Raw genomic sequence first — 14,147 nt, forward strand, 5'->3', positions numbered from 1 at the left:
AGCTTTAAACATGATCCAATTGAAAACACCAGCAACAAGAGGAACTCAATGCCTAGATCTCATATACTACAATACCCCAGATATAAAGTTGAGGAACAGCTACATGAAATTCTCTTCAGATCATCAACCACTCACGTGTGAAGCCACTTTAAGAAGAATCCGGGACATCCCTCAAACTGGTCGGCATCCAAAAAGGGAAACAAAGATGATTTTCTCATCAAAATATATTAAAAGTGACGTCATGCTGAAACATCTGATGGCATATAATTGGCAAAACCTATACAGTTTGGGCACTGATGACGCCTTATCAGCGCTCTCACAATCACTCATGCATATGGCTGAAGAAGGAGCATCGAAGGAAATAAAAGTATCAGACAGGGCAAAGCCCTGGTTCAACTCACAGTTGAAAGTAATCTTCAAAAATAAGCAAACATTGTTCAGGAAATGGAAAAGAACTGGGCATCCAGAGGACCACATCCGGTACAAACAAGAAAGAGCACGGTTCATGAAGGAGAAGAAACGGGCACATATAGATATGGCTAAAGCAAAACTAAAAAAAGGTAAAAGAATTGTCAGCAAAAAGAGCCTCGCGCATAACATGACTGAGACATCCTTTAAGGAATGGACCGAAGCCACTTTCGGAACACCCCTCAAGGAAAACCAAATTGACAGCGAAGCAAACAGTAACAGGATACAAGATGTAATCAAGGGGTTTAAGGAATCTATCAATAGTAATCGGATTGTCACTAACAATGAACATCTAAAGGAAATCAGTATTAGCAGAGACAACCTAAAAAGTGCAATCAACAGCCTCCCAAATAAAGCAACGATTGGGCCAGATAATTTCCCACTATTTATGATCAAAATCTGTAGCTGTTACATCATCGATGTACTACTACACATTTTCCAGAGAATTTTGATGGAGGAGAGCTTCCCGACGCTGTGGAAAAGCTACTTTGTAAAACCTATCCCCAAAATAAAAAACCCAAAATCTGTAAAAGACTTCAGACCAATCGCTATCGGATGCTCTCTGCAAAAAATCTTTGAAAAAACAATCCTGCACACCATTATCGAGCATTGCTTCAAGCACAGGCCAGAATACCTGCACTCAGTACTTCCACAGAGATCGACCATCACCAACCACATGGGGACACTGCTAAGGATCCAAGAAGCACTAAACAGCAAGCAGCAGGTGGACGTAGTCTTTTTAGATGTGGCTTCCGCGTATGATAACATTTCCATCCCAGCTCTCATAGTCATTTTGCGGGACTACTTTCACATTGCAGGAAATGTCCTCCATTTATTAAAGAGCACTCTTCGGCGAAGACAAATTGCGGTGACAAACGAAAACATGTGCGCAATGTATGAGGTTAATAAAGGGGTCCCGCAAGGCGGAGTTTTGTCTGCCACACTTTTTGCCATAGCCCTTGAACCCTTCTTAGCCCAGAACAAGAAGCACTTCATCACATACGCCGATGATATAAAATTTTTTATTACCTCAGGAGATCAGAAATCAGCTGACTACCACAACCAAGTGGCTAATACTAAAATAAAAGAACTTCAAGAGTACCTAGATTGTATCGGGCTGCAGTTGAATGGAAAAAAGACGGCACATATGACTTTCACAAATAAAATAAAGCCAAACAAAATGGAAATATTTGTGAACGGCATCCTCGTCCAAAAGGCACAGACACACGTTGATCTTGGTCTCAAGTGGGATGAAGGCCTAACCTTTCGCCCGCACTTCGCATACATCCGCAACAAAACATACGCGGCGCTTTGGGCAACCAGGCAAGAGCTCACCGGTATTAGAGACCCCGGTCTGATGAAGCAATACATCAACAGATGTGTTACTCCTATTCCCCTATACGCGGCACAAATCTGGTCTTCAGCTCCCGAAAGCAGTATCAAAGCCTTTCTAGGACTCGAATACTGGCTCTTGAGATGGCTGAACAGAATTTCAGCTAAACCTTTTACCATCTCAAGAGCTATACTATACTCCAATTTAGAGGTCACACCCTGGAGACAAATAATCACGTCAAGGAACATAATGACCCTCGCTCAGCTTTTAACGGGACGACTGGATGCACCGAAAGCCCGAGAGTGGATAAAAATACCCGGCGAAAAATCAAGACGAGTTGCAGATAAAGAACCACAACTGAAAGCGGCATTTACGCAGTTGAATAGCCTCGGAAGATTCTTCCCAGCAAACACCATCCAGCTATTTAACAACCTCAACATCAATCCTGAAAAGCTCTGCAATTGCAAATCCTACAGAAAGGAAGTTCTCAGAAACTCTTACTTGCAAATACAGATGTAAGGATACAGTTTCAGCACCTTGTTAGGCCAGGCACAAGCCACTGGGCTTTAGGAAACCCGACCTCATCAATGTGTAAGGATTGGCCTACCTACACAACTCTAATCCCCACAGAAGAAGAAGAAGACTGCTGGAACATTGAACTTTAAAATTTTTATTTTGCCGTATCATGGTCATTCCTGTTGTTTCATATGCTGTACGTTGTTTTGGCTGCTGTAAATATTTGTGTTTATGTAAATATGGTAAAACTCCCACTTGTGGGTGTTTAAGCAGAAGGTATGCTTCAATTGTCACGGTATGTTCTTACCAGTTTACAGTAGTTAGATAGTAAAAGTATTTGCGAATAATTAATAACTCAAATAGTGTATTTTCCAGATAAAATGTAGTTATAAATCAGATATTATGTATTTCATGTATTTTATAATTGTAACATAGATGTATTTTTGTAACATAGTTGTATATGTATTTTCACCCTCTAGCCAGTAGCTGTAACCGGGTGTTCTCCTAAGAGAAATAAACTGATGATAATAATAATAAATAATAACTCAAATTCACTCGAATCTGATGGCGATAGGCAGTAATTCGATATTTCAAGGCGCATCCAGTCAGTGTTTTACGCCTATCTGACATTTCCTGGGCTCAGTGTCACCTCTCGACTTCCACATCTTCAGCCCTTGGTAATTGTCACCTTGAAAATTTTTAATTCTTGAGCAAAAATGCGCACGGACATTTTGCTCACATGAAATCCCACTATCATCCCAGTGTGAAACCCCGTTAGCTCTTTCTGAGTGCCAATCGTTCAGAGTGCATATTTGAATTGAATTCCGAACTAACGCTGATCGCCTTTATAGACAAAACAGATTAATATGTTGTAGGAACTCAATTTCTTTTAAGGAACGCCCCTTCTCTTTTGGAAAGCGACAAAGATAATCAGCAACGGAAGGTAAGAATGATGGGTAGAGTTTGTGGTACATTGGAAGTTACCCAGTGTGCGTTACAATTCACGCACACGGGGTTTAAATTGTAAAATGCGTTTTTGCGAAACGACAACGTAGAAAGGAGAGGAGGACAGGTCACACAATTACGTAGATCAACAATGAGAGGTCTCCAGATACTAAGAGATCACACGAATGTTTCTGCATGTTCTGATTTTGTATTTAAGAGGCTGCTAACATCAGAAATTAATTCAGTTGGCACAACCAAAATATTATTATCGAAAGAAATCTCCAGTGTTGCGAGTTTCATCTGTTCATAATCATTCATTCACAGAATTTTAGATATGTACATAGTCTAATTATATTTTAACGTATTTTGAGGGCGACAGAGAGTTGAGAGAGGATTGCAGTTTTGAACTGTAATAAAACGAATTAATATCTTTGTAGAGCTTCTAATCATTCGCGAAAAGTTGCGAGTTGATGATGTTAGATATGAACAAATCGTTGAGATATAGTATAACCAGATGAGGATGTCCCTCTTCGGAACTAACAGTGACACTTGAAAAGTAAATGAAGCCTTATTTTCAACGACAACAGATACGACCTTTACTTAGCAGCTTTTAACCTTTAATCTGCGTTAATAGTCAGTTGTAGTAAAGCGAAATATATTCCATATGTAGCAAGTTTAAAGAGGAATAAAAAAGATAAATTAGAATCAAATGCATGAGATATATCGAGGAAAGGGAAATCTCTTTAATTTTGTCGAGGTTGGTAGGTACACTGCCCTACCATTAATATCCGGACACCTGCCTGACAAAAAAAGAGCTTTTATGTGTCATTTAATATTTTGTGCTGAAACCTTTTGCTTTTTTAACGGCCTTCAATCTTCCCGGCATATTCTCAACCAGCTTTTTATAAATGTCATGTGATAAGTTCCTCCACTCGGTCTTTAATGCAGCCACCAGTTCGCCTTTGTTCTTTGGGCGATCTCGACGTGCACGTACCCGACGATCCAATACATCCCAAAGATGCTCGATAGGGTTGGCCAATCCAACTTTTTCACACTCGTGTCCTCAAACCACTCTGTTACGACCCGAAGAGTATGGCATGGCACGTTGTCTTGCTGATACAGGTATGGGCCTTCCTTGAAGTATTGCCATAATGTTGGAAGTGCATAATTGTCCAGGATGTCCTGCCATTGCACAGCATTCATGGTTTTGTTCATAATGACTAATGGGCCCAAGCCAAACCATGAAAGTAGCCCCCATACCATGATACTGCCTCCACCAAACTTCATTGTTGGGAGGATACAATCAGGAAGGAGCTGTTCCTCTGACATTCACCACACCCAGGAACGGCCATCAGACTGGTAGAGTGCAGGTTCTGTGACGTGTTGCATGCATAGGACCTGTTTCCCCATCCATGGAGGGGTGTCCGGATATTAATGGTAGGGTAGTGTATCAAGAGGATAAATACCAGGAAAATGGAGAGGGTAGATTTTTAGGAAGAAAAAGCATAATGCTGACTATCAATAAAAGGATGACCGTATATACCGAGATCAGTGCCGGATTAAGGTACGGGCTAGCAGAGCCCTTGCCGGATGCCATTCTTTAAGGGGCGCCAAAAACAGAAGAATAAAAGAAAAATATACATAGGTATTTAGCGCCCTTTTACTAAGAGGCGCGTAAATACCTTGGTCCGACCTCAACTGAAATACCTGAAAATTAACAGAAGATTTTGGCAACAGCGACAAACATGGTGACGGGGCGGTAAGTAATGCGATCTAGTTCCATCTACCTTTTTGCAAATTGGGTTAATATCAGAGTGCTTAAGAGCCGAATGATACAACCACATTGATGGTAGATGACTAAAATGGTCAGAACGGAGACAAGAGAGAAACTACATTTTTTTAGAAAGAGCATCTGGATCAGGAACAATAACACCTGGTTGTGACGCGATTATCCTCACAGAAGCTACAATTCACTCAAACGGAATAAACTGCAACAATGTGTTTTTGACAAAATATTGAACAAAGTACAACTGTAATAAATACGTTTCCCTTCTTTTAAAAGAACATCTTCACTTACAAAAAATATTATTTTACATTAATATCATTTAATTCATTACAGAATTGTTATAGAAGTAAATGCGCTGACTCGTATCACGCTTTTTAGTTTACCTACAGCGTAAACTAAAAAGCATGCGGACAGATAGAAATAAATAGTCACAGTCTTGGTTGTGAATTTTTCGTCTTTATAAGCATAAAAAATTTCCATTTTCAAACCGATCATATTCAGTGAATCATAATGTATATTCTGATTTAGATATATACTTTACGCACAGAAACTAAATGGTTATTTATTTTATTCTGTAACATAATGTATAAATGCGTAGTGAAAAGGATTTAAAATAAAAAAGTCATATTAGGGCCACCCGCCAACGAAATCATCTGCTCCTGTATAATAATAAATTGCTTGTGTTTTCCTGTTTTTCTTGAGGATAAATCCAAGTTTCAAGGGGGGGGGGGATCTTGCTACTCACATCTGTGACCGACTAACTCAGCCACGGAGTACAAAAGCCTATTCCTGTACTATTTCCATTTCCACAAAATAGAATTCGAGGATGGGGGGGGGGCAACTTATTCCAGCGTTCAATAACCCACTGCCCATAGATTAACATCATGCGATCTAGTCTTCTATTAAACAGAGATTTTATATTTGCGTGCTCCTTGGATCTTGTCTCACTTACGACCTTCCTCAACCCCTTCAGCGCTTTATACACCTCAATCAGATCTTCCCTTAGGTGTATGGTTCTCAAGTTTGCAACAATTACATCACCTTAAAAAAGACAGAAGTTCTAGACGGGTGTAGTCACCTGCTACGAACCGTCTCTAGAACTTCTGTGTCTTTTTTTCAGGAAAGGTACAGACCCGAATACAGTATTCTATATACGGTCTAATCGTATCACTCCCTAAAATGCATGTAGACAATAGATAGATAGAAATAAATAGCTTCAGTCTCCATGCACTTTTTGTCACAATTTTTGTCTCTATAGGCATAAAAAATTTTCATTTTCACCGATTATACTCAGTGAATCATACTGTATATTCATAACGTATCGCCTACCAGAGAGGGATAATGACGTCCTTCTTTCTACTAGCAAATGTCCTATAATCACAGACAGAAAACCATGTGAAGTTCTAGCTGCCTGTTTAAACTTAATCGAAAATTTCATGTCAGAATGAATCGTAATGCCTCAGTCTTTCTCCTTAAAAATCGCATTTAGCTCTTCTCGCCCAAACTTACACGTGGCTTCAGGATTTAAAAAAAAGTTCTTGTTTATATCCGGCACGACCACCTGGTCATTGGAGTTCGCAATAAATCACCATTTTTTGTTACCCAAATGTATAAACACACATTTAGAAGCATTAAACTTTAGTTGCCATTTCATAGACCATATATGCAACCGATCCAAGGCTTTTTAAAACATCATGCCCTGGCACATATTATTAAGTACCCTACCCTTTCTTCCTTCAAATAATCTGCGAACTCGGACAGCCTCCACTGAATATCGTTTGTGAAAATTAGACATAGGAGGAGAACTAAAACTGAGTCCTGAGTGACCCCACTTGTTATACTCATGTACTCTGAAGACTACGACTAGTCATTTATTACAATCTCTTTCTTCTATCTTTTAGCTAGCATGCGATTCTGAGTCGGATATTACGCTGAATCGCATTATAGCGGCCAGCCAGTAACAAAAGCTCTACTAAGTCTAGGTGTATAATGTCAAAATTATCATCGAATTGCCTTTATAGATACAACGCTGGTTCAAAACATATCTGCCAGTTTCTGGGGGTCATACCATACTGAAATCGTTGTTCCTTACATACCATCCACAACTGTGACAAAAGACGTTTCTAGAAGCTTGCATTACTTGAATTCTAATATGTCATATTCTAATAAAGCGGCGAGTTCCAGCAACTTTAACTTGACTACCTACTCTTCAGCAAGTATACCCATTTTGCGAATCGAATGTTTTCCATATCTTTTTGGGAACTACAAGATGGATTTAATACAAGATGGATGGTCAAAAGACTTAAAAAAATTTAATCTCTTAAAATTCCGAAGTTTTATTCTTGCATTTCGAGCAACTTGTTATTGTTTATTACCCGAAATGTTTCGTCTCTCTCTCTCTCTCTAATGAAGCAGTGAAAGCATAAAATTATTTATTATTATATTTTTAGTGGTTATTGTTCAAGTATTTGGCTAAAACACCCAAAATCATTGAATAATTATAAGACAAAGTCTATTCAATGATACGAATTTTACAATTAACTTTTAGATGCACCCCTTTCAAACTGGCATGCGGCATATCTGAAAAATAAATAATTTCTGACACAAAACAACAAGCTATGACTGCAACCAGATAAGCAGGCAAACAATATCAAGAATAGGACAATTACCGCTTTCAGGCAAAGTATCGTTGGTAAAACGAGTGCCAAGAAAAAAAAAAAAAAAAAAAAAAGGGATGATAATATTTTGCACTTGAGTCCTAACATAGTTAAAATATCTATTTCAAGCGCTGGCTGGTATCACAGGAACGAAGATTTTACATCTTTGGGGATAAATATCAATTATAGTCACTGTTCAACACTTACTCTTTTGGTCTTTGGCCACAGGCCAAAGATCAAGGTACCCAGGAAGACTATAATATGGCTGCTGTGAATCTACCTATCTTATTTTGCTGAAATTCTGCGAGCACAGAGCGAAGAGAAAAGTGTAGTCCAAAACTTAATCAGGTTTTAGACTTCTTTGTGAGAAACCGAGTTGTATCATGGCGCACTTAAACAACTTGAGACAAATATCCATAGTTACTTTCTTGTCGACGTCGCTGAATTTTTGGAGATGGAATGGAAAAGAAAACAATCGGTAAAATAAAATGAATGAATATAAATGAAATAATAAGATATTGTACGATATGCATAGATTACTAAATATGATTCTAACTCCAGAATTGATTAAGATCACAATAACATCAATATGGGAAATAAATCATTTCATTAAAATAAAAATTTTAAAAAAGGCAAACCTTCCTTCGGAATTATTTCCAAAAAAATTTTCAAATTAAAAATCGCTGGGACAAAACCACTTTTTCTTTTTTAACCTTTAAATGTAATCATTGTTGTTTAACGATGATTGAGGTCAATGTCCACCTCTTCTGCTATATATATATATATACTGAGGTACTAGGAAATAGACTAAATTCATTTGCAGTGAAACGCTTGGCATACTGCCCACGGTCATTAATCCCACAGGTTTTACTCAGAACCACGCCAAATTCGAATTCTACCGAAATAAAAGACAGCAAATTGCTAGATGTATAAGTATTACCTGGACAATTATAAACCGTGGAGTCGAAAATCTCCTAAGAAACAGAAAAAAAAAATTTGAATTAGCTGATGGAAATGGGCACCACTTTATTTTTTAATGGGCGGTACTGAAAATTTTCGTAGTAAATATTTAAACTTAATAGAACACTTTTTATATAACAAAACAGAATCGGGAAAAAGTAGTAAGATATGTAAGATATAGGTCTTAATAGTGACGATTCAAGTTGGACAAATTAATATAAGACCTGCTTTTCGCTAGATAAAAACTAAAATATTAGTGTTTCGCTTTGGTTCATCATCAAAAAACTAATTATAATCTGATAACTGAATATGCAAAAAATGTATTTTCTAGTAAATTGTCTATTATTATTAGAGGTTCGAGCAATAGTCTGCCTCGTTTTCGGAAGTGAGGTCAAAATACCCGACCCAACTGTGCATATTTATCTTATTGGCTTTTGCATATTGTAACCACAACACAATACATTTGTATTGTGATCACAATATGCAAAAGAATTTTTATAGTTCCTGAAACTAAGGACCATATGCTTTGCGGACGCTCATACTTCATTACAAAAGGAATTAATGAAGGACTTTGATTATTGTAGTGGCTATTTACTTTCTAATAGCTGGTTACATGTCGCGATTTCTAACTATTTATTGCGCACACTAATAAAAAAAAAAAAAAAAAAAAAATCGACTTTTTCTTCTTACCGGGGACATATACTTCCCAGTCAGATGCACAGCTCTTTAATTTACTGGGCGGTGTTAGCCGGTATACTAGATGGTATAAAATGTTACATTTATAAACTTTACTTGCTGCTGGATGGCTGTACAGTACTTTTAAGGCATTTGGCATGAGCCAAGGTTATCTACCATTACATCGCGACGTGCGGGAAGAGTTTAAAATAATGGAGAGAGTTTCCTTTCGAAATAAAATCAAAACTTGAGACAAAAGAAAGCTTCTCTGTTTCGAGGATACATTTTCTGAGAGATTACTAGTTTCTCTGAGTGAGGCTTCAATATGTTTGGTGTTTGCCTTACATAATACTGTTGCAATTTAATAAACCGTTTAATTAAAATCAGAATTTTTTTCCAGTAAAAGAGCCACAAGAATTTCATCCAAACCATGGAAAAAGTTTTATTTAATAAAAATAGCATTGATCCTGACCAATATCTGTTAAAGAGACCGAGCTATCACCATTCTCTATCCAATGAAGCCTGAACTTTGGCCAATTACAAGTTGAAAGGATACTACAGTATTTTACAAATCTTTTTTGAAATATGTTTTTAAAAACGTTTTGGCAAAAATGATTCTGTAACTTTATCATTTCACGTATGATGCAATATCCAGTCTCGCATGTATAAACTGTAACCTCCACTAGTCTGGTCTCTCCTGCATTATATACAAATCTTCCTGACCTATGGCTATATTTTTGCTATATGGGTACATGATTATGTAAATAAGTTATTCCTTGTTGCCTGTTTAGTAGGGTATTGCAAATTGTTTTAAACGAAACTGACGATATTGAAAGTTTACCTTTCGAGAACTCGAGAAATAAACTCAAAACTAAACGTCCGACGAATTCAGTGGAATTTTTTGTCTTAAGAAGAAAATGAACGTATTCTTGAGTTTCAAAACGTGAGCACTAATGTATATTTATGTAAAAATATATATGTAATAAATTGTAAATATTCTAGTATTTAACAAGTTTACCTAACCTGGCATACCGCCGGGAAATATTAAGTACTGCCTTGAATAGGACTTTTTTTTAAAGAATACTTAACTCAGAATTACTAATTCCTAATATTTAACAGCACACATTCTCAAAAATCTTTCGTTATTCAAAATTTCAAAAAATATTTTATTAAGAAATCAAAGATAAAAGGTCAAAAATAAGGTGCCAGTTTAACGTTCAGTGATTAGTTTATTTAATCAGTAAAATCCTTCCGGGTGACATGCTTTTATATCACTTCGTTCAAATTTTCTGTCAAAAGAATCAAGGAATGGAAAACACATCCACATTCGGAATTCATCAAGTATGCCCAGAAGGAGGGTGAAACTTTTTTATCCACTACACTACGCTTCAACTGTTATCTTGTTCCATATAACACCTTAATTAACAGTATCAGTTAGTTATTTTCGCCGCATCAATTACTTAATTCCGTATAAATTCTGGTTAATGTAATGAACTCGATTCCCAATTGAGGCTTTTTGAATTATATATGATTTATTTTTGTAGATGCAAAACTCGAGATCAATATCGTTAACAAAAAAAAAAAAAAAAAAAAAAAAAAGAAGAAGAAGAAGAACGGTTGTATTTGGCATGTAAGTCGATCTTAAAATTCCAAGCACTTTTAGTGCTTCAAAATTTGACTTATACTACGAAATATACGCAATTCCTTACTAAAAATAACATAAAATATTTTTATCAACTTCTACCTAATATGAAAGAAAAGGCCTTTAAATAATATAAGTCCCAAATCATGGAAAAAAATTGCCATTGCGTGTGCGTAATTTTAATTCTGTGCATAAAAAATGTGTCAGCTATATAATTTGGAATGTTATTGTATAGTTTCGAAAGTAGTGTATAATTTCTAACAGATTTTGCCTTTCTTCGATACAAGCTAAAGAGTAACTCAGACTTTTTATACATGAATTGTAAGTAGAAAGTTTGCTTAGTTTTGTGCTATAATCGTGCTAAACATTACTGGTTCTTCTGGTATCAGAAGTACCAGATTATGGTTAAAAATGGGAGAGGGGGGGGGGTATCGTTCGCTTCCTATATAATGTTAAGCGAATGTTGTACCAATCCTAACTCAGCCAAATTTTCTCATATTTTAACAAAACTCACCTCCAAATTTGTTTAATGCAATAAAATATTAAAAACTATTTAATAGAAACGTACTCCCAGAAATTTCATATTAGAGAAATGAATATTGTTAATTTTGTATAAAAAGGTAACGAAATGATCCATTTAACATGCTGTTAAACTTACCTTTCGTTCATCATTCCCCAAAGAGTAGTTCGACGCTAAAAACTGCTTTTAGCTGAGGGATCCGACAGATACAGAATGAATTATTTTTGCTACTCAGGTACGTTATATGTCGACTATGAGTATGAATTAAATATATAAATGTTCCATCAAATGGTTGAATCGAAACCTCTTCAGTATAAATCCGCAAGACAGATTTTCATCACTAGCGAGAGAGAGCCGCTCTGGTAAGATATTTGAAAAATACTTCAGTCTGCTGTAATAGTCAACTGTCGAATTAACATTTTATAAAACCGGGAGGAAAGAACCGAAGAAAAACCGTCAAATATCTGCAATTGATTAAGAATTTACCAATAATGCGAAAGGAAAGAAAGAAAGAGAAAGAGACAGACGAAAAGAAGGAATTTTCCAGAACGATTACAACTGCACGCGCCTTCTTTTGATCCTTATTTGTTCTTGGTCTGCGCGTGTGAGTGGGAGGGGCTCCGAATATTACATAAAATGTAAAAAAATAATTAAAATCGATATTCTCAGTAAAACAAGTAAACAATATCATGAAATTTTTAAAATTCTCTGACGGAGTCGGCAAACGAGTGGTCAATAAATGGACGCACCCACTGCACTTAATCGACACAGACGTCATTTCTGGAATGTTCCTTCGAATTCGTGCAAATGGAACTTCGAAATATATCGCCAATAAAAAGTACGCGGTTTCACTTGGGCTTCTATTGCATCAAACGATACCCATTCTTCCGCTGAAACTGTGGAAAGAATTTAGCTTATTTTAGCACTCCCTAGCGATTAGAAGTTGCGGACTTGTTGAGTGTACTTTCTTGGCAAATTTTCAAATTGCTGCCATTCGATAAAAGAACAAAAGAAAAACGAAGTAGGTGACCTAAAGGATCATGAACTGCTTAAGGAACCATACCACCTAGAACGGCAACGAATCATATTTGGCAATCGAACGCTTTAGATTGATACTGTTTTAGATTAATACAACTGCTTGCAAATAACTAAATTCAATGCAGATGAGGTAATATTAGTTGCAGATACATAACCAAAAACTCTACAGGTGGAGTATTCGAACACCACTCACCTTGTTGAGGTCCACTTTAAGACAGCAAACAGCGAAGAAACTACTGTAACCAAAAAAGGCTTCTTTTCTGTAAGTATCCTAAAACACGAACGATAATCATCGCAGTTTATTCTCTGTTTTTACTTATATGTAAGTGTTTACTTAGTTATGACGGGAACTGTAGATATATGATTCAGAGCTTTGTAAACTTTTCTAAACCAGTTTTTCTAAAGACAGATCCTCTTTCTATTAGAATTCTGTTTTTAGGAGGGTAAGAAGAAATTGGTTTAGTCGATGGTCTAGGATTATTCCTGATTGTACTGCTTCAGACGATCACCTCAGTGGATGGAGGTATTCAAGAAACTACTGCTGCTTTGTCGTTCGTCGACACATACTCCATTCCGCCATGTTGGCACGGTGCCCTGTGCTTGGTGAGACGAAGCGTTAGAGAAGATTCCTGACGGGACTGTGATGCACAGGTGGTTTTTAGCTTCTAAAACGACCAAAAGAATCGCAGTTCGCTAAGAATGAAGAGCAAATTTTAGAACCATTTCTTTACTGCATTCGACGTCTCTTCTCAACTTAGATATCGGAGCGAACAGAGAAGCAAGATAACGATGCGCAGGATCCGTCCTCCATTACATCGACCTCTGCCTTCCCTTTTCTCTGACACTATCGGAACGTCGCACTTGGAAAAACAGTTGAGAATCGGTAAATTGTGAACGGGGACGACGACTAGAACGAAAAAAAAAAAAAAACAGAAGTGCACGAGCTCCGAAGAAGAAATTCTCGCGCAAGATTCACAACACTGCTTTAGGTGACTTCCTAGTCCAGTTCTTGGATCAGTTTGTAGAGAGCTCTGAAACGACCGCAACTCTGACCGTTCAATGGCAGTCGGGGGACAATAGAGAGAGAGAGGAGGGAAAGTATCGATCCGGGCGGAACCCACTGCAAGTCCGCCTGCGCGGGGGAGGATGATCACATTTAGAAAACAGCCAACTTTTCTCAGTTATTCGGTTAGGGCGGCTTTTAGAACTAGAATGTAGAATAAGCACCAGTGTCCGATTTGTAACGCTAAACAGTGAACAAGTTTCAATATTCTCTGCTTGTTTCTATGGCAACCTTAATATTGCCAACATATCCTCTGTATCATACGTCATGGGATGTGACGTAACAGACGTGCGTGGAAGAAGGGAGATGAATAACAGGGAGGAATTGGATGGAAAGATTGTATTTTTTCATTCTTTAGAAATGAGTTATCTGTTATGCTTGAGGGATATACAGAACCACAAGCATTCCTTTCTTAAGAGGACTAGCAGCATTAACCTGTTGAAATTTTAAGTGTGCCAATCAATACTAAATTTTGAGAAAATGCTAAAGAAACAAATATTCGTAATATTCCTGAAATAAAGATCCAATATTTTGCAGCTGGGAT

The 14,147-nt window shown here is 37.1% G+C and overlaps 1 protein-coding gene across 1 annotated transcript in view; it reads right to left on the bottom strand.

The window, feature by feature from the left end:
- Positions 1 to 13,388, bottom strand: part of LOC150083272 (sodium channel protein para-like) — a 1,345,866-nt gene extending 1,332,478 nt beyond the window's left edge. The window contains exon 1 of the mRNA XM_090377950.1: positions 12,734 to 13,388. The gene's annotated coding sequence lies outside the window, so the exon portion shown is untranslated. The remainder of the gene's footprint in view (positions 1 to 12,733) is intronic.
- Positions 13,389 to 14,147: the final 759 nt, after the last annotated feature.

The sequence above is a fragment of the Mastigoproctus giganteus genome, chromosome 7 (genome assembly GCF_048544385.1).
Source record: "Mastigoproctus giganteus isolate SK-2022 chromosome 7, ASM4854438v1, whole genome shotgun sequence".
Lineage (NCBI taxonomy): Eukaryota > Metazoa > Arthropoda > Arachnida > Uropygi > Thelyphonidae > Mastigoproctus > Mastigoproctus giganteus.